Source organism: Limulus polyphemus, unplaced genomic scaffold, assembly GCF_000517525.1.
Source record: "Limulus polyphemus unplaced genomic scaffold, Limulus_polyphemus-2.1.2 Scaffold128, whole genome shotgun sequence".
NCBI lineage: Eukaryota > Metazoa > Arthropoda > Merostomata > Xiphosura > Limulidae > Limulus > Limulus polyphemus.
In genome coordinates this window covers 898,903-922,199 of record NW_013665738.1, presented here as the reverse complement: position 1 = coordinate 922,199, position 23,297 = coordinate 898,903, and positions in this window count along the sequence as shown.

Here is a 23,297-nt window from a genome sequence, read left to right as displayed (position 1 = left end):
AGAAATTGATAGTCTAACTAACATCGAGGGTTAACAAAAAATAAAAACTACATACTCAAAAAAAATTCCTAAGCATCAGTTAGAGAAGCCACTTCATCCAATGCTGACTGTATAATCACGTCTCTTTCTATATAGAGGAAGAAATAAAAAGTGAATTCGATCAACAAAATGTGTGATTAGCCCAAGTGCAGCATTGTCAACATAGAATACATCGTGTGAGTAAATTGTGGAACAGTAGGACTTCATTTTTTTTCTTTTGCAAAATGAAATCGAAAAGACAATGTTCTTTGAACGTTCACCAAACATCCATTAGAAAAACAATATAATTCGTATGGAAATTAGTTGATTAGCGTCTATATTTCCTTCCTATTGTGTAAATATGTTCAAGCAAAAGTATAAATTAATAAGTGTACATGGAAGGAGGAGGAGGGTTTGTTTGTTTGTAATTAAGCACAAAGCTACACAATGGGCTATCTGTGCTCTGCCCACCACGAGTATCGAAACCCGGATTCTAGCGTTGTAAGTCCGCAGACATACCGCTGTGCCACTGGGGGGCGGAGGAGGAGGGAGGAAAGGGAGGATGATTTTGTTGGCTAACGAGACAACCTTAAGTTCAAACATGTTGAAATGTTTCACAATAATAAGGAAGAGTTCGGATATTTGCGTAGGTTTAAAATCTTAAAAAATAAAAAGATAAATAGATGTATTTTCTTGAAATAATGGAATTCAAGGATATCTATGATGATACAATATCACATTTCTATATGTAATTCATATAAAATATATCAAGAAACAATTTCACAATATCCGCACCATTCTTTATTTTTAACAAAGTAGATTTATGTATGTAATTCCTGTTATATAGTGAACCGTATAATTTATTTATAAACCGTACAGCTTTTGAACTGCCTATTCGACACGTGTTTGATAATCGGGTATTTATTGGAATACTAAATGATAAAAATTTGTTTTATTAGCCCAAGTCTTTCAGAAATGTCTTGACTGTTTCTTTATTTTACTGGCCTCCCATAAATCAACATAGGCATGATAAGCCAGACTCTGAATAAGCCTGTGGACCAGTCTGTCTACCAACTGCGGTAATATGGTTTAAATTTTCTATAAAAATGTGGCAATTCCAACCACAGATTTCATTATTCTTTATATTGACTTTAGAGCTTTTCTGTTTAAGAAATCGAATCATTTCTTCAAAGTGACAAATATACCTGCTACTTACAAATTTTAAATCGATATTTTGTTCCCAGAAGACATTTTCGTTTAAGTCAAAGAAAACAGCATGTAACAAGACTCGTAATTATTAGTTTGTTTGTTTTTGAATTATGCGCAAAGCTACACGAGGGCTATCTGCGCTAGCCGTCCCTAATTTAGCAGTGTAAGACTAGAGGGAAGGCAGCTAGTCATCACCACCCACCGCCAACTTTTGGGCTACTCTTTTACCAACGAATAGTGGGATTTACCGTAACATTATAACGCCCCCACGGCTGAAAGGGCGAGCATGTTTGGTGTGACGGGGATTCGAACCCGCGACCCTCAGATTGCGAGTCGAGTGCCGTAACCACCTGGCCACGTAATTATTAAATTATAATCGCCACATTTTCAATATTAATTTATAGGTATCATAGAGAGATATTACAAATATATTGTATTGAGAATTAGAGAAAAATAAAAATTAAAAGATACGTAGTCGGTACGATGTTGGTTGTTGAAAGAAAAGTTATTTACTTTTTTGTTAAGTAGCAATTTCTCGCACAGTGCGATAATTGTTTAACTGTTTATCTCTTAATACCCTTCATTATAGTATGATACCTGGAGTATAGGTAAACAAAAAAACGCCAAAAAACGGCCAAAACGTCAATCATTTGTCTCGAAGTTTTTACTTAAAAATTGGTTTAATGTTTAATCCAAATTCTATTATCATCAGAGATCTGGGGCTAAGAACACTCAAAGCTAAATACCGTTATTAGGGCTTTTCTAAGATTTGAAAGAAAGAACAGATTATTTTTCAACCACGTTATTAGAGGATCCTCAGGAAGGCGAAAAAACAACAACATTTATTGTTAAGTTAACTATAAATTTCCCACTAAGTTGAGACAAAACTAGTCATAAGCTTAAGGCTACAATAAAAAAATATAGTGTTAGCTAGCAATAAGTTTGTGATACAAAATAGGAATAAACTTTCTTAAGTACCGATTAAATTAATTATTGTCGAATTATCTTATTTTATTTTTTATACTTGTCTAGCAGTTTTCATATTTATAACATTGTTACGCAAGGCTTAGCATTAGCTAACACTATAAACATTATTTCCTATGTTTAAGTTCTAAAACTTTCTACTAGCTAACGCTAGCAAAATGACTATATTGTATTTATAAAACGTATTACCAGCTAATGTTAAAAACATTCTTATATCGTAGCCGTAAAACGTAATCCTAGTTAACACTAGCAGCATTCTCATATTATAGTCCGTAATCCTATTTTTTGTAAATACTGATAATAGTCCCATATTGTACTACGTAATCCTACTTATAACAGTCACTGCTAATAGTCCTCATACTGTATTTTGTAATCTTACTTTTAACAGTCACTGTTAACAGTTCCATATTGCACTTCGTAATCCTGCTTCTAACAGTCACTGTTAACAGTTCCATATTGCACTTCGTAATCCTGCTTCTAACAGTCACTGTTACCAGTCCCATATTGCACTTCGTAATCTTACTTCTAAGAGCTAAGACGTTATTATGCCGTAAGTTACTTTCAGAGTTTTTGGTTTGACGACAAAATGTATTTCTACTCGTAGTCATGTGATTAACAATTTATCTAATAGCACTACTTTTAGAGAAGAAAATGTTGTACAATCAAATGCAGAAGGTTTGGATATCTTGAATTGTTCTTTGTAAGTTTATTTTCACTAGTTTAGTGGTATTTGTTCCAACATTTTACTTGTTCAATGTGAGCTTTCGACAAATCCATAATGAACTCCTAAAGAGTCCTAGATACCGTTCTTGGAATGTCAAAAATACAGAACTCATAAGTTTAGTGTGAACTCCGATTAAGTCCTTTATAAGCATTAGATAGATCTGTAGAGTAAAACCTTTGTAATCTCCGGTAAGTCCAAGAAGGAGTGCTCTTAGTAAAGTTTAAAAGTTGTACATATTCGCGCAAGATTGAAAGTTTGCAAACTTTAAAAACAAAGAGGCAAGCTTGTAAAAAGACTGTAGATTTCAAGACTCTTCCTTCAATACTTCGGACATTAGACAAGAAATTATAATAACTACTTAGTGCTTCTGACTGGTGTCTAACTTTAAAAGAAAGATGCTAAACATTTTTTGGCGTACTGTTAATACTATTATCTATTTAAACACTAGAAGAGTTTCGCACCGGCCAAATCACACACTTTCGACCTGTAGCAGCACGTTTGTCACTGCGAACTAATAGTAACATAAAGCCTTTATAGTGAACAAACATTGCATATAATTTGTTATCAACAACTGCGTTTCATAAAATCCTACATTTAAAGCTATGAAAGTAAAATCGATAGTGTTATTTACAATCATTCTATAAAACTTTAGAAGTTCGATAGACACAAAAAATGACACAAAAAAAAATCTTATTTCATCGTAACAATGTATTTTTGTTCCACGCTGCTTGCTGCACAGAACCTGCTATCACTCGTAACGTATAAACAGTTCATGGTAAATACAGTTTCATGGTATGCAGAGCCTTCATACATGACTGGAATTTGGATGTTATTCTATTTTGGTTTCGTTTTTTTTTCTGCAAACTTGCACTTATATAATTTGAGTCAGATGATAGAGTTTGCATCAATAAAAGAAAAATATACGGTTTGAAACGAGAGAATCGTTGAAAAAAAAACGTTTGAAGTGATAACATGAGGACTCTTGATATTTGTGTCAGTTTCTCTTCTCTGTTATCAAGTTTCTAAGAGCATGCTTAGAGAAAGGCACGTGGTTAAAAGGTACTTTACCGGACGCTTTGTAACATTTTACTAGCAATTCTCTTATCAGTAGTAGTTCAAAACAGTCAATTGAGATCCTACCGTCGATACAGTTCTTTCTGTAATAAACTGGCTTATGGGTTTGCAATAAAAGAATTTTTTTCACATTACTAATGGTGTATTTTATTTATTTTAGAAAGTAAAAATCGTTCATATAAACCCTCTCTCTCTTTTCAGGCCTTCTTAGAGTTGAGATATTTGGATATGGTCATAAAGCTCAAGGATAAAAAAAAAAAAAACTCAATTAGAAAAATACATTTTCTTTCCAATGTGTCATAACTGATTCTGTTTTTCATCTATTTGATTTGAGTCTGTTTCTAATGAGCGTAATTTCTTATTGGAAGAAAAAATACAGATGTACGTATTTAATTAACTACAACCAGCTGTTTGATTTTCTGGCTAAATACATGGATCATTTTCTGAAAAATATGTTTTTTATGATCGAAAGTACGTATGAAATATAAAGGACCAGGCGTGGTTTAATGGTTAGCTTGCTCTAACCTTTTGTTGCAAAACTAAATTTCGCACTTTGAGGCATTCGGTGCGCTGTAAGAGTGATTCGATCAGACAAGAGTAGCCTCACTTCTAGACTATCAGTTCAACATCAGGGACGACTTTGAATGAAACAAACAAGGAGGTTGGATAAAAACCGACGGGATATGCTTATTTAAAAACAATGTCGTAAAGGTTCACCTATAATTTTAGTCTGAAGAAACACCAATTGACTCTAATGAATGAAACGTGAGAATATTCTAAAATCATATATACTGATCAGACTTATGCGCTGATATATTTATATCGCTACCCACCCGATGAGAACGTCTAAATTCAAACCAATCGGAGATATGCGTTAATCTTGTTATGTAGACACTCATTATGTGAGAATATCTAATATCATGTATAGTAATCAGAATCATGTGCTCATATATTGTTATGTTGTTGCCCACCAGGTGAGAAGAAAGAAGATGATTCGCTAATCTTTTTATGCCATCGTCTACCTGGTAAAAACATCTAAAATCATTTTTATCAGAGATATGCATTAATCTTTAAATATTTTTATCCATCACGATCGCTAATGCATTTGCTGTAGTACGCTGTAACCTTGCTAATTTTGCTTGATTTCTGGCATTATTTTGCATCTATCCATAGATCTTTCTATTTCCTTACTGTCTATTTTTTTATTTTAATTGTTCTGAGCTTTTGTTTCATGACATTGCATGTCCCCTGTTATATTAAGCGTATATATGCCGATAAAGAACTGAATAATTCAGGGACGCAGGAGTGTAGTTGATGTGTTCTCTGCTGCGTGCAATAACAGGTAAGGATTTTTAACTTGAGAAGCAAGAGAATATACAGAGTGTGTTTTTGAGTTTGTGTTTTTATTATAGCAAAGCCACATCGAGCTATCTGCTGTGTCCACCGAGGAGAACCGAACTCCTGATTATAGCGTTGTAAATCCGAAGAATTACCGTTGTCCCACCGGGGGACAATATATAGAGACGAAGTATTCTCGTATGAAAACATCAGCAAGAAACGACATTACGATATGGAAGTGTTATTGTGTATCTTCGACATTTATATCGGTTGCAAGCACATGAAACACATTTACATAAAAACAACGAGGCGTTGTTAGTTTGTTGTGACATCGTCACGTGGAAACCCATTTTTCTACTGACGTACATTATTTTAAGGATTATATCTTGTGTTGCTGATTGCTGCTACTAGCGATACAAGTATATCTTTGTAAATGAAAAAATAAATATCTGAAGAAATTTTTTGGTGTAGAAGAACCTCTAATGATAAATAGATGATTTTCTTTCATTTCTGATCAAAACAAGCTAAGTACATTGATAAATAAATCCAGTAACTAATATAGTTCGTTTAATATGCTGGTAACAAGAGACATGCAATGTCATGAAACAAAAGCTCAGAGCAATTTAATTAAAGAAATAGACAGTAAGGAGATAGAAAGAGCTATGCATAGATGCAAAATAATGCCACAATCGCCAGCTTAAAATTTGTTTTATAGCGTGTGAAAGAGACGTATATTCACGATATTGACACTCTACAAAGTTACATAAGTTAATAAGAAGGTTAAATGTAGTGTATTACAAAATATTTACATGGAAAGCATCTTCTAGAATGTTTTTATAATTAATCTCTATTTTTGATTATCAAGAACTTTTACGCTGCTTTAAATAAAGCAGCTTATTGATTCACCTTTGTCAATCCTGTTCATGCTGTCTTAGTATTGTACAGAGATCGAATACGTTATATTGGTAGGATTGTAATAAATTGTTAATATGAAAAGACGAAATAGAATAGGTAGCTTAAAGTGAAAATTCAAACGCCAAAAAAAGTAAACAAACAAACAAACTTAAGGTTTAAGACTCCAAATCTAAAAGCTATAATATTTAGGAGAGTGAAAATAGGGATTTGTAGCTTTAGGAAATAATGCCAACACTATGTCTCAAACCTTAAGATTATTTTTTTGCTTTTTTGGTGATTGCATTTTTACTTTAAGCTACCTATCTTGTTTGTGTATGTTTTGTTGAATATCCATATTAAATTTTTTTTTCAAAGTAACAGTTTTAATAATATTGTATTTTTATTTCTTTTTATGTCCATCATGGACATAAATTTGTATATTACCAATACTGTCTTATTTGAAACAGTTTGGTTTAACGAAGTATGTAGTTGATGTATGTTGCTCCCTTGGGAAACATTGGCAACCTTTGGATTGTTTCATGAAGATTGGGTGGTTATTGTTACTGATATCATTGCCACAATGTTCTCATTTATAGTGGTACTGCATGTATGATGACGATGATGATCAAAATACCACATGTTATGTATATGCTTGTTAAATGTATATAGCTACTGTATTTATATTCTGTAGCTATATGCGGGTTCTGTAAACACCGTATTGGAGGGACAACTGAACTATACTGGAATGGTGCATGGACTGGATTTTGTAACCGCATGAGTTTATACATGCAATATATGTTGGCTAGTATTTATATATATACATGCAGGCTTTATAGTTTTTAAAGTTGTAAAGCCGTATAAATAAATATATATATATATAGTAATATGAATTTTTCAAGTTGTATAGATACCTGCATATATATTCAATGCAAATATAAGACAATGTGTCATAATATAATAGAATATACACATATATGTATATATATATGTGTGTGTGTGTGGAAATAAGCATTTCTAATATTCTTATAGTTGTTATATTTCCCCTACCTCTTCCTCCTCTCCGTTGGCCATAGTAAGACCAGTCACAGTTTTACTACAGCTGGCCAGATTTATTCTTAGAGTGACATTCTACACACTCTACAAGGTCGAAAACGTGATTGTATTAATATACCTTTCCCTCCCCCAATTCTGGTGGAATTTGGGTCCTGACACTTCTAAGACCCTCTTCCACTGTGACGACCATAAACTCCGGTGGGCCGTTGGTGCTGCATACTTTATCTGAAACTAAATATTTTCTAAACAAAATATATAGCTACAAAATTTCAGTCTCACTTTCGCCTAGAATTGCCATCATTTTCGCCAACTCCTGCTTGCACGATTCTTTTCACCCCTTATAGTCAGTTTCAATTATCAATACCCTATCTGCAGCATCTATAAAACTCGCAATAACACAGTGTTGCCTATAATTCGACCATCAGCCATCACCGTGATTGCCGATTCAATGCTCGAAACTAAGCTTGGTGCTATCTTTTTAACTACAATTTAAAGATTTCCATCGTGGGAGATAGCCTAGGCGTTTGTATAGCATGGGCCAAATCTATCATGAAACGTTAAACAAAACAGTTATCCCATCAGCAGCGTAGTTTCCGAAAGTGCATGAACCTCGTACGTGAAGAAATTATACGCGACACTAATACAGTTGGAACAATAAGTTAATAATCGCTATGGTACACGTGTCATGCTTGCAATTAAACATTAAATTACATCCACAGCCTGCACGCAACTAGATACATATGCATGTATATTAGATTATGATGTAGCCACAACTACATCAAAACGATTGGTCAATATTGTACAGCCGCTATTATTTGCTAGGTAGTCAAATATACTTAAAACTACTCTACACAATGCACAATGATGCGTTTTGTAAAATTTACAGGTTTTAATACAATTCTCATAGCCATTTTTATAGGAATTGTGCTGATGCTGTAAAGGCCCCTGACATCAATCAGCCTAAAACCACAAACTCTAGGTGATTTGCTAATGTTTTGGATACCCTGACTGATAAATTAAACTTTGCTCCTAGTGATCTATCTTGGCACAGGGAATTGAAGACAAATGAAGATTGTCAAGCTGGAATGGTACCTGGCGAGTCCAAGATCATTTGGAAAAGTCTCTACAGAACTCCTAGGTTGATGATAACTAGAAAACTGCAGCCCATGACCAGCTGAGAAGTAGTGTAAGTGCTGGTGGCAGACACAATTTGCTGATCAGAGCTGTTTGTTTCTCTGGTAGGTGAAACAGAGGGCAGTAGTGAGCCTCTCTGAGTTGAGAGTTGTCCTGAAACTATGAACATGTAATCAATTCACCACCCTGCTGGCCTGAACCAGAGACTGAGTTCCTTAGTATGTCAATCACCCCACACCTGCAACATTGGTGGTATCTCAGTCAGGTATTGCCCAAAAATCAGCAAGGAAGAGGCTTTGGTCCACATCACAGGTCCATGTAAACACGGCAAAGCAGATTTTCTATCCGTTGTTTAAAGGAGCAGTGAAAGTAAACCTGGACCACTTCTGGGAGTATTTCAGGCAGGTAACTTCATGGATTGGGTAAACTCAGGTACAAACAGTTCAATGCATAATCCTGAGCCTGAATATTCCAGGACTAGACACCATTGAGCATCTGGATAAATCACAACAGGAGAACAGGAACATAGTTATAGCCAAAGTATGCCATAAATTCAGCACTGTTGAAATTTTAACATTCAATAAGGCCAAGTTTAAAGCTTGGAAGAGAACCAGGAACAAGACTCTAACCATATAAGTGGATAATCTTCGCCAACTGCAATGCAAAACCAACCCTGCAATGGCAACAATGGATCAAGAGGATATCCTCATGGATAAATTTGTCAAGGGTCTTCGTCTTGAAGCCAAAGGACACCATTTGGGTGTGAGAGTATCCTCATTTTGATTGAGGCAGTTTCTGTCATGATCTGGAATGAGATAGTAACATTGATCTGGCCAAAGAGAAGAAAACTCCCATAGTGACAGTTGTAGTGACTACACCTCAGACAGACTGACTTACCAAGGTACCTCCAACACATTGAGCTAGAGTTATATTGAGAGTTAACCAACAACTCATTGACATCAGCACTACAAATCAACCACACTGGTTTCTGCTGAATGAGTAGGGTTATTCAAATCCCCCCGTAAGATACATGCCACAACCTATGTGGATACAACCTATGCCTAGAAGTCATCCAGAACTCGCTGCCCTCATTCTCTTCCAGACATGACCTCTCATCCTTCATCAGTCTCTCCCTATCACGCACATCAAGTAAACCCCAGTAAAATAAACCACCCACTACTGTGTCTAAGTCAAATTCCCTGATGTGTGGCGATGGATGATTCATTAATCTTTGAATACCTCAAATGACAAGTAGTTTGAATCACATGACTGTGATCTAAACTGTTTTACATCTAAATATCTACAAGGTTAGTTAGTTAATTCGTCATTCAGAATAAGAGAAGTAATACATCTGACTTGCATGAGGCCTGGCAGGGCACTGGAAAATGAACTGCCAGTAGTTTGACGATCAGCAAAGGTGGCAGGGATACCAGCTCCAGAGGATGGTTCAGTAGAAGCCAGCCTACCACCAATGCTCATACTTTACTGAGCAGCAAAGTAGGAAATGTTAGTGGTGGTGCCTGAGAGCTCAGTAAGCTCAGGACAACCACTAAAAATTGATGTACACTGTAGCAAACATTCTAGAAAACCAAAGGATCACAACTCAGATATGGCCACCAGTTTCAGGAATCACAGCAGGCTGCTTGCACTAAAGAGTTTAGTGGTCAGAGTAACTGTTTTGGGGTTTGGTGGGGCTTGTAACATACCTGCGAGGGCAAGTGGTTAAGTTCCCGATTGAAACAGGAACAGCCAGCACACTGGTTGATCTCGTAATTAAGATCACCAACCGGGCCAATAAATAATAGCATTGTTCTGTCAAATTTTAATATAATAAATATAAGATGCGTGTTAGATCTCCTGACTGCCTAGGCAATATCACTCACAGATTGAAGGTAGTCGTCTCTGACCTTGGAATTTGTATTAGTTTCTTCAAGATGGATATCTGAGAAAATTATCCATCAGTTTTTCCGTGTAATGGGTGAACAGATATTTTATTAGTGTTAGCCAGACCACACACGTGATCAGTTAACTGCAGAAGTGTGTGTAGCATGGGTAATAACAGTATCTCTACATACACAAGTGGTATGACATGGTTTAAGCTAGACGAAGTATAGTGTGTGTCAGTACCATGTAACATGGTTATAGATATCATGCATGAAATGAAGTCTCTTGTCCAGAAAGTAAGCTGGATTAGCTTACAGTTATACCTCCAACAAGGGATGAAGTCCTGGTGTTGTTTTCTGATTATGGGATTATTATAGGTGTGGTAAGTACAATGGAAGTAACCAGCACTTGTGGTAACACTAGAGTTAAATCCATAATACCATGGCCAAAAGGAAGTGCACAACTACCAGTATATCCATGTTCATTGGTTTAAAATTGTTCAAACAAGCTAGAGCCATTGCAGTGAAAGCATCTCAGTGACTTATTGGTTGAATATGCCTATGGGAGCATTTAGCAAATGGGTCAAGTAATGATGACGTGGCATAACATAAATACAAGCCACGCAAATCCAATGAAGCAACCCCCACACCATCTTCCCTGTAGCACTAAGAATGTCACCTGTACTGATATTCAGGAAATGTTGAAAGTCAGTGCCTTACGACCTTCAGAGTGTGCTTGGTCATCTCTAGTAGTGAATGTCAGGCAGAGGAAAGGTTTCTAATATTCTTTGTTAATTTAAGTCACGTGAATGTGCTCACTCCTATTAACACCTTCACTTTACCATGAACAGATGATTTTTTGGATGCATTATAAAGTTTCAATTGGTTCCACACTTTGATTCTGGAACCAGGTAGCAGCAACTTAAGCTAGATAATGAGAGCAGGATTGAGACTGCTAAGAGTAAAAAAGATGGCCCATATGAGTTTTACATTATATCGTTTGGCCTGTGTAAGATGCTTACTACATTTGATATCTGATCCATGTCAACAGTGCTTTGATGTTTGGTTGTATCTTCAAGTCTATGGCAGAGAAACTGAGAATGGGATTCCAGGGGATAAATAAAGCAGGGAATTGGGTGCTCATATGCACATTAGTGGAATTTCTTGTTCACATTTTAGGAAGAGATGGAGTCTCTATGGACTTGGAAAGGTTACCATAGAGAAAGATTAGCTTCAATCTATAATCAAGTGAGAAGTCCACACTTTTCTCAGTTTTGAAGCATATTATAAATGGTTTGCCAAATTTTCCAAGACAGTAGTAATATTGCCTGTTATCACTAAAGTTGAAACACTTTTTGGATGAAGTATGGAATCTGACCAATCATTCTGATCCCTAAAACTTTCATTAGCAGATGCTACAATGCTGGACTATCCACAACAACACAGAAACAGCACATTCCTGTTGGATACCAATGCCGGCAACAATGCAATTAGGGTGATCTTATCTGAATTAAGGGATATAGTAGAACATTTAATCACTTATGCTAGTCATACACTCATAGTTCCTGAAAGCAGATATTGTGAGAAAGAAAAAACTGCTCGCAGTTGTGGTTTTAATACATTATTGCCGCTTCTTATATGGTAGAAGCTTCACAATACTTTGCAGAAATGGTTAACGAAATAATGAGCCTTAAACATCCTGAAGAAATAATAGCTCATTGGATAACAACATTGCAAGAATATTACTGTGTCACAGAGCATTGCCCATTCCCAAAACATGGAAATTTGGACAGAATATATCACTGCACAGTGAAATCTTATCCAACTGTAGAGTGTCCTTATCCCCAATATCATATAGGAGTTGGGACCATATCCATTTCCATCATAGAAAAATCAAGCCATTAAGTGGGAAATTTCCTTAGAGTATAAATCTCATGACTAACACTTCAGAGGCTCTGAGAAGGGCAAGTGAATAACTATTACGTAGTATGAACACTCCTTGCTATGTAGCATGTTAAAGCCCAATAATCATTAATAGAAAAGCATACCATGGATGCCTGTAAGCTGTGCCACTTTTATGATAAATTACATGTACAGGTAGGCTTGCTGTACCATCACTATGAATCACTGAGCTGTAGCTACTGGTCCTTAAGGTTTCAGAGCAAGAGGTTCTTCCGACTTTTCATAACATAAAGATTGGAAAGCACCAAGATATTATTTGGATTTGTGCTATCATTCAATTCCGTTTTTTCTAGCTGCATATAACTCTTGAGTGCTTGGCAATGTTGTGAATATTGAAGAACTGAGCAAGACAAAGTCCATTCCAACACAAAAGTATTTAGTATTTTTTACAGGTGATAGTCCTAGATGTCCCTAGTTCACTCTTGTAGACTGAGATAAGTCATAATTAAATACTCAACACTATCTACTACTTTATGAACTACTACTTTATCTACTACTGAACTGAACACTTATCATACAAGATGATGGCATAAAGAGAAATAAAGCAGAGATCTACGTGATGTTCACCAAAAACGTTCATACCTAGATAGGAAATATTATTCCCTAATGATGTAGTGTATAGTCCTCCCTCAAGTGAAGAAGTCCTACAATGTCCACGGGAATATGTAGAGTGGTTAAGGTCTACAGAATTTAATGTGCATGAGCTCACCCGAGAACAAATGGGAAGGCCTTTAATAGACAGAAGAGATACGATAAGATGGTAAAAGAATGGATGTGGAGATTGAGTCTTGTTGTGGTACGTTATAGTAGCACTGAAGAAGCTTGAATCTGGCTGGATCTGTCTATACCTCATTATCTATCAGATTGGTCAATTGTATTACAGTGGATACAAGGTTCGGGAAAATTCATGAACACGTCAATAAGCTCTGTCTGTAGCAACACACCTGAACATCTTGTACACTTGACCAACAAGTCAGAGTAGGATGTGGTCTCGAGTTATACAGATTCACCTGATGATCGAAAAGGAAGTAAAAGTACTTATCTGATCTCAATTAGGAGAAAGATGAGCAAGGGAAGTAACATTCTTTTCTTTCTGAGCTGTTGGATAATGTTGCCCATTGTAATCTATGTATTACTACTCATTCATCAACAATAAGGAATAGTCAATAAATTGAAAGATTAATGAAATGCTTTCCAAGTCCCAGGTGGTGACATGAAATACTATGTATGTATTATACAGTATTGTTTCCACTCAGTCAGCAGAAGCTAAGACAACTAGAATGAATAGATGAAATAACTAGTGATAAGTACCTAAACAGTTTGCAAAACTGAAGATGGTAGCTAGCAGTTTAAAAACTCAGCTGAAAGGGCTTTGCTACCCTAGCTTTCTTAGCTCTTAGATATATTGATCGTGTAATGTAAGCACTATATTTTGTGATTACAGTTTGATATCCTTAATAAGTTAGGATGGTCATGAAATTGAACAATCTGTGACTGAAAGTACAGTTCAACCCATGCCTTCTAAGCCAGTGAGTGAATTTTCTTATGAGAAATATGATATGATGTTTGAGAGAATCACATCCATGATCTAGATGAGTGGTGATAACTCTACAGAGCATGCCACTCTCTGCTCACTATATTCTCATCTAAGTACCTGGAAAGTATGACAATTCTACAAGCAGTGAAGGAGTTGTCTTACCTCTGAGTCTATACAAAGATACTGTAGTGACAGCATGAGTATTAATTTTGGCTGATTAGACTTTTAGTTAAAAATTCTTGGGTCATCTGGATTTTGTCAATTATTATATACATTGTGGCATTTGAAATAAAAATCCATTTGAGTTTGACAGCTCCTACATAGCAATATTGTCACTACTCAGATAGCTGTGGAAAGTTATCTATGGGGGCTACTTCATTCAGGAGTTAGAATCAATCTCTTATAAGCTACTATGGTTTTAACAATGTGTAATGATAACAAACAAATATATCCATACATACATATGATATATAAATATGTACGGTGTTACACATGTACATAACGAGTAATTCATAAGTATTATTTAACACAATTGAATCGAGATAATAACGAAATGTTATGGCCAGTACGAGAAGATGTCCTCTGAAAGAAGGACCATGTTTCCTTTCACAACCTTTGCAGAGCCAAATATACAAGAAAATCAAACAACTGCATGTTTGAAATCCAAGCCTCAGATGCATCTTCAGTATGTACTGAATCAACATCGGGAACTTAAACTTGTCTTCTCTGAAGAAGTGGTAGAGTGGATACTTCAGGGTTTGACATACGATAGCACTGCTTCATTTGTGGAAACGTCTACAAAATAGGGGAAAAACTGACACTACTGGTACTTGAAAAACACCAGAAGTAGAATACTAGCAGCAGCAGCCGAGAGACTCGATGATGTTGACCACCTACGCATGTTAACGCACACTGATGTATTATCATATTTGATGCTCAGTATCATCGCACCTGCTACTCGCTCTACATCAGTGAACGAAACTGCTTCAGTTCATAATAAAATGGCAAAACAAAGTCACCATGCTGTGAGAAAGCTTTTGATGTCACAAAGGCTTATTTGACAATATCAGTTTTTTTGTTTTGGAAGAACAAGAACACCACAACCCTTCATCTATTAGTTTAATTTACACCAAAGCTTTAAACGATTGGCTTCACTAATTCTAGTACGTACTCTTCATGGAGTTGAAAGTAAAACTACAAAACTACACTATGGAGATGAACTTGTATTTATTAAGAGATCTGGGCTGTCCGGTTTAGTAGGTACTAGTACACTAACGGTAGGTGAAGCATTGAGAAAGTTGTTAAACATAGAAGAATGTGAGAACAATGATGTGACAGATTTTAATTCGACTCACAATAAACTTACTGAGGAACAGATAATGGACATGGCAGCCACAATATTGAGAAAACAAAATGGCAAACGTCAAAGACAATGACAATTGTGTCTCGAGTCTGGACATAGATATTACTCCATGTGGTGAATACGTATCGGAAGGATTATATGATTTCATCATGTAGTGTACCAATAAAATTGTCTTTGAAAACACATGAAGTTGTTCAGAGAGAAGCTGTTAATAAAGAGAGTCTAAAAGTCATTGCAATTTGCCACACAATAATCAGTCAGCATGACTTTGGCAGCAAGCAGCTAGTTGATGAGTTACATGCCCTTGGACATAAACTTTGTTACGATGAAGTCAAGCAATTTCTAACATCAGCAGCATTGAACCAGAATAAATATATTTTTGTTTCTACGGGCATCAGAGGAGATATTGACAACACACTGGTTGATGCTACTATTGACAAATTCGACCAAAACGAAAACACTTTGATCAGTAAGTGTACCATGCATGCCATGGCTGCTGTCTTGTACAAGAGATATCCTCTCCTGATTGTCTCGTACCCAAGATCCAGTAGAAGCTGCTTTCACAGATACATTACCTATTTGTATATATTTTTACATGTATATAGCAATATATGTATTATATGTTCATGTAGGTCATTGGTGTGTAGTTACTAATTGTGTCGAATGTACAGACCTGTCTTTCTTATACACATCCCATTACTTATAATATTTTAGCGTTTCGGGTACTTGATAAACAAATATCATTTCTATGTTGATATATGGCTTTGATTGGTGGTGATTTTAACATCGAGGATGACTCACCTCTTTCAGGTGCAACAAACCAGTAAAACATTCAGAACCACCTGGTGTTGCCACTGTATCAGTAAATGAAGTGAACAACCATAGCAATAGCTACGTAAATGCCAACAGCAGTGATCTCCTCTGGGAAATAGCGAGATTGAACTGTCTTTCCCAGGATAGGTAATTGGAAGATCGGCAAATAATTCCTGCATGGACAGGTTTCAGTTCTATCATATCCTAGAAAGACTCACCGAATGCAGCAGTGTGATACATACTAATCATCCGTGTGTCACTGTTGGAACTATCAACTATCTACACAATATTCAGGAAGATTGTTCAAGTATAAAAAAATCAGCCAATTATATATATTGGTAACTGCTGACATGGCTATCTACAGCAAAGCTCAGCAAGTTCTCTGGCCCATGCCTCCAGCATTAGAAGAGAGGTTGACGATGAGACTCGGAGATATGGATTCTACTGTGGATTTACAGGCAAAATATATGATGATGGTTGTTTTATGGCACTCCTAACCGAAGCTGGCATTTATGCAGAAGTATCTGCATGACTAATGATGCAAGGCAAAAGCATTTCCCGATGCAATCGAGGAAAGAGGATTGTATACGAAGCTTTGTTTAGAACTTTCTACAAAGCATTGCAGGCCTGGCTTCAACAGAAGAAACAAACCATAGTTAATCCAAAAACTTAAACAGAAGCTTGAAGATTTTCAGCAGGCAGTCACTGGAGACAAAAGGTTATAGTGATCAACATAGCTGAAGAAATAGAAAACAATAATTTACCAGGCTTGCAACAACTCATCACAAACTTCGAGAAGAGAGTGGAGACAACAGTCAGCCACTCTCAGATATTGGGATGAATTTATGGAATGAGTAAGGGCACTATTTCATCTGTTGTTTGCCTAGATAGGTAGTTGCTTCGACCTGCATCTTAATTCTTTGTGCGAAGCCATTCGATGGTTCTGTGCAGCAGGGAAGAATCTATATGCTAAATACATTCCAATAGATATAGTAGACATGAAACAGCTTCAGCAAAAGCGCCCACAACCCTATCAGCATCTTTGTAATGGAAACTTCGTGGTTCGTCAGTCAGAGCAGCATAGGTTCAATGTAGTTAAACACTGATCAAACATTGGAACAGATAATCAACAAGAAAGGAAAATGTCAAGGGGTGTCATCTATCTAACCTAAAGGAAGATTATTTTGACCAGTAGGCTGATAACACGTCATATTATTACGGAGTGCACTAATGCTTTCAAAATATTGACTTCCATCTCTACATACAGGACACAAAAACACAAGGATCTTGGAAAGGTGCGAATGTTACGAGATGAATAGGATGCTAGGAAAGTTATGACCATCATCAAGCACAGCCAGAATCTGTTTAACCTACTTACTGTTCCTTCTGAACTCCTCAATATTGTCACCAAAATGATTCCATCAACTGAAGTAGAGAAGAGCCTGAATGAATTTTTGGATATGGGTGCAAAGAAACACAAAGGGTTCACGGAAAAGCCATTAGTTGAAAGCAGCAAGTCTGTTAACATCTGAAATTTTCATTCCAGGTCAAAATTACTCACCCTTGTAGACACATGAAAAGGAGTGACGGTAGACCCGAAAGTTCAACTGATTATTGATTCAGAAGTACTATTCAGGCGACTTTTAACTGTGTCAAGACATAGAGATGTTGACCTTCACACTGTCTTGGAACAGTAGGTGGCAGCAGTACCACCATCTTTATTTCACGACGACGGAAGCATGAGAAAGTCAACAAAAGCTGATCTTGCAAATAAATTAGAGGCATTATGTGATGAAGTCTACACAGTAGAAGAGGTTAATGGAGAGTCTACTTGTATCATTGATGGAATTGCCATGCTACAAAGCCAGAACAATGCACTATTTCATTGTTTTGATGATTTTGCGAACATCGTATTCGAGTGGCTCAATAAATTGCTTGCTGGACCACTATATATCAATATGGTTGTGTTCTATCGCTGTAACATGCTCCACTCTATCAAACAACTCGAGAAATTTCGTCGAGGAGCAACAGTATGTGACGTCTCAGCCACTTCATGTAATAACAGATAGTTGCACTGCACCAAATTATCATTGCTTTATGAAGAATTCCGGGAATTCATGGAGATGACACAAGGTGCATTGTAGGACGAACAGTCAATCGTACTTGCAGGTGGTCTCACCAATTGCAAACAACTCAAGCAAGCACAAAAGGACGGGGTAGTAGATGTGAATGCGTTATTCAGTACGCAAGGAAGCTGACAAAAGAATGTTATTACATGTAATAAATGTCTCACAAACACATCAAAGAGTAATTAGCCACTGTGATGACACAGATTTTCTGGTAATGCTCTTGTATTACTACAGCAAAGGCTTACAAACAGAGAGAGATTCATCCTAATACATAGCATAGGCAAACAGTTGGGCGATGCTGTAGGCCAGTCCTTACCAGCAAAACATGTATTAACTGGATGTGATATAACGAGTAGCTTCTATAAGATCGGTAAAAAAGACACCATTCAACAAAAGGTAAAAAAGTTTTCTATGTTAACATGATGTGGAACATAGGACACAGAGAAGAGTATGCAGGCAGTTCGATCTTACACATTGCATCTGTACGGTAATCAAAAGAAAGGTGGAGAAAGACGTACAAATCTTGATGAATTGAGGTATACTTATGCCACGAGATCATGCAAACCTATATCCACTTTTTCTCCTACAGAAGACGCATTCAAACAACACGTGAAGCACGCGCACTACCAAGATACCATATGGTATCACAGTCATGAGGCTCAGCCGAAAATAGGTATCCCTGTTGGCAAAGGCTGGAAACGGCAACATAATAGAACCAGTTTTCTATGTGAAAGATGCGGTACTAGAGGAAGTGAGGGATTTGACACATTTCCTGACAAGGATTGCAAATAATCGTAGATGTGTCACTGTTCTGTTCTTGCGCAGGGAGTGAATGTGAAAATGCAGCGGAAGCATTGTTATGTTGTGACACTGATGAAGATGAGTGAACATATAACGCTTGAAACAGACTAATGACCATGCTAGTAATGCTCATAAGAGCTTGTTTTCTATAAAATATTCGCGTCATATATTTGCTTTATCATGTTTATAAGTTCTAACAACTCTTGCTTCTAAGCACTTTCATGTGTCCAGAAACTTGGTGTAATGTGCTAAAAATATACTTTGCTATAGTATAAGAAGGTTATGCATAGTAGTATATAAATACATTTTATAACTGTCTCAACTTTTTATAAGCATTTGATGTATACTTTAGTCATAACAATACTTTATAAAAACAAAATTGTGTTTCATTCTACCTTGTGATAATTTTTTCAACTAAAGTTTTCACGTTCACAGCTGGTCAAAATTGAAAATAAAACAGAAAATGTAGAGAACTGATTGTAGTAAAAATTGTTTCAAGTATAAACTGGTAATAATTGTTAAGGAATACAAAAGCGAAATCAACAAGCTTCATTTTCATAACAAATTTGTTAGAGTGTCTTATGAATTGAGCAAGTGATCGCAGGAAAAGTGATTTTGAGAAGGTTCGTTAAAACCACAATTTTTACCGATGGTTTCTGTGGTTATCAGGGTAAAAATACTTAAGAAAACGAGTTATTTCTCACAAGAATCCATTTCATATTCAGGAGTTATTAGTACATCATAATAACATGTTTGTGATTTGTTCTACCGTGGGGAGGGGTTCACCCCCTAAAGTGGCCGCATTGTCACAGTACTACATACTATATTTTTAAACGGCATAGGTAATTTTGGTTGAAGTTTTTGTAATGTTCATTGTTAAAGGAGATTTGCTCTAACTGTGTATGTACTCAAATTCGTCGTTAAAGGGTATTTTTATATAACTGTACGTTAATTCATTGCAAAAGGCTTTAGTTTCGTATTACATGTATATATATTTTTTGATAAATAGTTGTTTTATTTTGTTTGTGTGTGTGTGTATGTATATCATTTATTTCTTTTAAGAAAGCTTGTTATTTTGTTTTTTTCCTTGATATATACGTGTATATCTATGGATTATATCATTTAAATCTTAAGAGAGAGGGTTTTCCTTTTATACTTAATGTTTGCATAATGTTTCAGTTTTTATTATCAACGTGTAATTAAAAAAGTTTTCATTTGTTTACGTGTAAATGTATCATTTCCTCTTCCAAAAGTGTTTTGATATATAATGACGTGGATAAAGGGTTTTATTTTAATTACTTCAATTATTTTGTTATACATTACACTTTGTTTATAGTTAAAGGGTTATTTCAGGTATTTGCATCTAATTCTTTGCATAAAGGTTGTGTCATCCACGTGGTGGTTACTAGTTAATAGGAACAAGGACAGTTGATACGCTTCTTGACCATACTGCGACTTTACAATTACTTGGTTTTATAGTTGAAATACCATATGTTTTCTACCTCCTTATTTTAATATAGAAAATTAAAAAATGTATAATTTAATTTGATTCCATGTATTTTTTGCATAAACACCTAGTTTAACAAATGTTAATTAATTCAGAGATATGGTCGCAGTTGACAGTCCAGTGTCCTGACACAATTACACACACACCGTGTTTATGCTTTTATATATAAATAAAAATCGTTTCACACTTTACATCACGTGTTCAGTCTCTTTATTCTCTGAGCTTAAACTCAGTCAGTTTATCTAAATTGAGATTTACTCTGTGCGTTATACTGCAGAGAATCTCTCGTTATAAAGTGAACCTATCTAATACCCGTGCGGAAATCAGTTTATACCATACTAAGTCTTAACAGTTGAGCAAAATTTCATAAATGGAACCTTAAACGCATTTATCAAAGAAAGAGATTTATAGAAAGCTGGCTAAAATATTAGCAAAAACAAGAAAAATGCTAAAGAAATGCTGACATCTAAGCATAATGATCTTGGAAGACCCTAACTGGAAAAGTCAGCAGAGGATATAAAAACAAAATATGTCCACTCTTAGTGAGCATATGGATCTCATTCAAATAGAACCGAGTTATGTCACCGATAAAACTAGGTGACCATTGTATTTATCAAACTAGACCACCTAAGAAAGAACCATAGGAAATCACCAGCTCAATAAAAATTCTCACAGTCAGTCATGTGTAATAAGTTACTGCAAGTCATCAGGGTGAGACAGAATCACTACAGTATCACTTCGTGTAATAAATAAGTCGATATCACAAAGGTGAGACAGAATCACTACAGTATCACTTCATGTAATAAATAAGTCGATATCACAAAGGTGAGACAGAACGACTATAGTATCACTTCGTGTAATAAATAAGCCGAAGTCACCAAGGTGAGACAGAATCACTACATTATCACTTCGTGTAATAAATAAGTCGATATCACAAAGGTGAGACAGAACGACTATAGTATCACTTCGTGTAATAAATAAACCGAAGTCACCAAAGTGAGACAGAATGACTACAGTATCACTTTGTGGAATAAATAAGCTGAAGTCACTAATCGAATAGTGGGATCTGACTGTCACTCTTATATTGCACCCATAGCCTTAAAGTAAAGGCGAACCCTAGACTCTAAGATTCAAAATTACCCAAGCTGACCAGTAGGCCACATCCGACCCTCATTATGAAGACGGATTAAATCAAAAGTAAATACATTAAAGTGTATTCTATTATTACAACATTGAATCACTATATAGGAGCATTAGTTATAGCGTTACAAAATCATTTGTTGTAAAAATAACACTACAGCTTAAATGCAGAAAAATATTAACAAAGTTCTACTCACCATCCATGTAAGCTCATTAAAATTCTTTCGCGACAGATATTTAGATGTTAATTTTCAAAAAAAAAACTAATATTTCATTGAAATAAGCAGATGCCTTAGTCTGTTTTTCCTTTAGAAGACAACTTAAAATCAATAATGAAGGTTCTTAATTACACAATCAATGAAGTTTTTAATCAGACCTAACAAGTCTGCTTTAGGAATATTGTTTAAAATGCTGCTAGGCTACTAGATTTACAATTATTATATTTTAATTATTTTGATCTTGATGAATATATCTTTGTGATTAGTAAAGTATATTTATAAAAATACTATAATTTCGTTTTATTACCTCTAATTATACTGCATTGTAATCAAGATATTCACTTGTCTAGAAACAAAACTTACGATGTGAAGTGCATATGACGTTAAAAAGAGTGGTGTATCAAATTTCCCATAAAACAATTGGAAGACTTGAAACGTTTATTTTCAAACATTAAAAATCTTGCAACCCTTGGTAAGTATGTTTGGAACCCACCATTTTAGTAACACACACGCTTGTAATCCACCCATGTTTAGTAATACAAAATTATAACTCAACCATATTTAGTTACACAAATTTGTAATCCACCTATGGTTAGTAACATAAATTTGTAACATATTCATAATTAGTGTCACAAACTGGGTACCCATCTATGTTTAGTAGCACATGTTGGATCCCACACATATTTATTAACACAAACTTGTAACCCATCTATGTTTAATAGCACAACTTGAGACCTACCCATGTTCAGTTACACATACTCGTAACCCACATATATTCAGAAACACAAACCTGTAATCCACCTACGTTTACTAACACAAACTTGTAAACCACCCATAATTACTAGCGCAAACTTAGAACCCATCCATGTTTAGTAGCACAGACGGGTAACATATCATTGTATAGCAGCATAACCTTGTCTTTTACCCTTGTTCAATAACACAGTTTTGTTACTTCTCCAAGTTTAATAATACAAACTTGCTGCCCTCCCTAGAAGTTTCTCACGTGCCTCTATTTAGTAACATAAACGTGTATCCTTTTAAAATTAATAACATAAACGTGTAGCCTATCTTTGTTTAGTAACATAAACGTGTATCCTTTTAAAATTAATAACATAAACGTGTAGCCTATCTTTGTTTAGTAACATAAACGTGTATCCTTTTAAAATTAATAACATAAACGTGTAGCCTATCTTTGTTTAGTAACACAAACGTGTAAGCTATCTTTGTTTAGTAACACAAATATATAAACTATCTTAATTTAGAAACACAAATTTGTAGTTATATTTGTTGAGTAAATCGAACATTAACTTATTTTGATCTCGTAATACAGTTTTCAGTAAAACAATTAACATATGAAGTGTATTTTCGTATCAACAAATTTATAAACTAAAAATGAAAAAAACCTTCGTAGCTATCTTTCTAGTCGTGCACTTATTTACTGAAATCGTCAATCGATAAGTTCTTGCTCTAGTTGTTTATGTGACAGTTTTTCTCGTGACGGAAATTGACGACTAAA